The 2528-nt window shown below is 45.6% G+C and overlaps 1 long non-coding RNA gene across 1 annotated transcript in view; it reads right to left on the bottom strand.

Annotated features, from left to right (window-relative positions):
- LOC105553964 overlaps positions 1 to 2528 on the bottom strand; it is a 4701-nt gene that overhangs the window by 1350 nt on the left and 823 nt on the right. The window contains exon 2 of the long non-coding RNA XR_001008249.1: positions 509 to 2515. This is a non-coding gene — a long non-coding RNA (uncharacterized LOC105553964). The remainder of the gene's footprint in view (positions 1 to 508; positions 2516 to 2528) is intronic.

A 2528-nucleotide genomic window follows, 5' to 3' on the forward strand; every position in this document is an offset into this window, starting at 1 on the left:
GATTGAATCAGGAGCACACCATTGGTTGTAAAGTCAGAGGAGTCCACTGCTAGGAAAAGCCATTCTAAAGAACAAGAAACCCATGACTTTTACAACCCAACTCATGCGATGGTAGAGAGTCTGGTTTCCACTTTCATGTTGACAAAAGTCATGTAAAGCAATGTAAAAATGTGACAAATGTTACCAACCATTGTCTGTGCATACTTCAGTCATGAGCAGAGCCTTGGATATCCTTGAGAGAACAGAACAGAGATGTGGTACCTAGGTCCCCAGGGAGAGGGAGAGTTGATTCTTGGGATGCTATTTGTTTCTTGGACACAGAGTCTAACCAAGGACAAAGGCCCGTGTCCTCTAGAATTTTGGACTAAGTCACAAAACATTTTATTTTAAAATTTCTAATACTTTTATCCAACAAATAAAATGCCACTGAACTTTTTTCCCCAAGTTTTTGCACACTGAAGGAGGTCAACATTCCCAGCCTCATCTCTTCGCTCTCCTCCTCCCTCACCTGAAAGAGCTCAACATCCCCAGCCTCATCTCTTCACTCTCCTCCTCCCTCACCTGAAAGAGGTCAACATTCCTAGCCTCATTTCTTCACTCTCCTCCTTGTCCCTCCCTGAAGATGGCAGCCACAGCGTCTACGCACCTCAGTACCTACACACAGGCTACTCCTCTGCTCAGAATACTCCAGAATCTACCCCATCCACTTCTCAGTCATCTTCAAGTTTCTGCTCACATATCACCTTCACTGGAGGCCTTCCCTGACCATCCTATCTAGGATAGAACCCCACTCCTGGTTCCTTTTCCTTTGCATTATTTTTTTCCTTGACACTCATCACCTTCTAAAATTTTCATTTTTTCGTGTGTCTCCCCTCAAGTGTGTAACCTTCATGAAGATCAGGGCTTGGATCTGTTTTGTTCACTGTGATACCCACAGGTCCAAGCATGGTGTCTGCCAGATAGCACTGAATGAATATTTTTCTGGGTGCACACAAGCTTTTCTTCATGTTCTGGTTTTTGTCACTGCTTGCCTCTGCCTTCTAATCTCTTTCCCAGACCTGCTCAAGTCTCACCCCCTAACTAGAAGTGAATTCATTAACGTCACAGCTAGAAGAGAGTCATTTCCAGTCTCCTCACTTGAGAAAACCAGAAAGGCTAACAGCACAGACCCAGGACTTGAACTTGGATGTTATCTTGTCTCCCAGCCATGGCTCTCCCCACAACCCCAGATTCCTCCAGCCTGGTGTGCACCTTCCTTCTTCCCCTGGGTCTGGCCCTCTCTACCTGTATGTGCCATGCCTTCTTATACCTCACCTGAGTAATGCTGAATCCTGATTCTGCCACAAGTTAAGCAAGTGGCCTTGGACAAGTGACTTAACTTCTCTCTGCCTTGGGCTTTTGTCTTCTAAAGGGAAGAGTAACCTTTACCTTAGAAGATGTTCACAAGGCTCAACTAAAATGAAGGGAGCACAGCCCTCTCCTGGCCAAGGCTCAGTGCCTGCTTGTTCCTTTTCCTTTCCCTGGCTTGCGGGGAGATGGTCATTTCCTCAACAGAAACATTAAGTTTCTCAAGGTCTTTCTGTTGTCCCCATCCCCAGGCCTAAGCTCCTAGAAGACAATGAAGAAATCCTTGGGGAATGAAAATGAGTTTTTACGGGAGGATGGCAGGGAGAAGGGCCTCTATAATGTGGGCGTCTCACTATCAGGGCTGGCTCATGGATTCCAGCTGGCAAGCCTGGCACCTTAAGATTAATGATGATGAACAAGGCCTCCAAGAGGCCAGGTAAGGCAACATAGGACATTTTCTGCCTTTCTCAGGAGTCAGCTTGTTGGCAAAACATGTCAATTTCAAAAGTCACCCTCAAGGTAATGGGGCAGGAATCCTGATTTCCTTAGAGACCACCATGATGAGCATTTCTCAAAGTCTGCTCTTCAGTATTTAAAAAGAAAAAAACAAGTGAGGGTGTTCTGTGATTTTTAAACGTTTACAAAATACTAGGTTAAAGAGTTACCCAACTGCATTTACGTAGGACTTCTCAGAGCCTTTGTCAAGTTTATGTGCATTATGACTCTCCAAGAGGGATGGAGGTATATACACGCTGAAACAGTGTCCCAGTGTATTTGGTCAAGATACCCTTTCTTTCCAAGGAGCAGCTGTTATGCTATACCCCACATTCTGGGGAAATCCAGCTCTAGACCAACTCATACTGGGGCATTGAATCTGAGCCTGGAGAAATGAAGTGGCTTAGCCAAGGTTAAACTATGAATGGCAGAAACAGGGCTACAATCCAGTGCCTGCTGTCATTCCCAGTGCTCTCCCTTCTACATGGCACTGAGGTTGGTGAAGGCCTTCGAATCAGACCAGCCCTAGTGACAGAGCCTAGGGTTTTTACTGGAGAAAATAAACTGGCATGAAATGTAACCAGCGAGACAGACTTACTAGAGATAAGAAAGTGTGCATGTGTGTGTGCATGTAAGTGTGTGTGAGAGGGTGTGTGTCCATGTGAGTGTGTGAGTGTGTGCATGTG

This window comes from Mandrillus leucophaeus, unplaced genomic scaffold (genome assembly GCF_000951045.1).
Source record: "Mandrillus leucophaeus isolate KB7577 unplaced genomic scaffold, Mleu.le_1.0 Scaffold62, whole genome shotgun sequence".
Lineage (NCBI taxonomy): Eukaryota > Metazoa > Chordata > Mammalia > Primates > Cercopithecidae > Mandrillus > Mandrillus leucophaeus.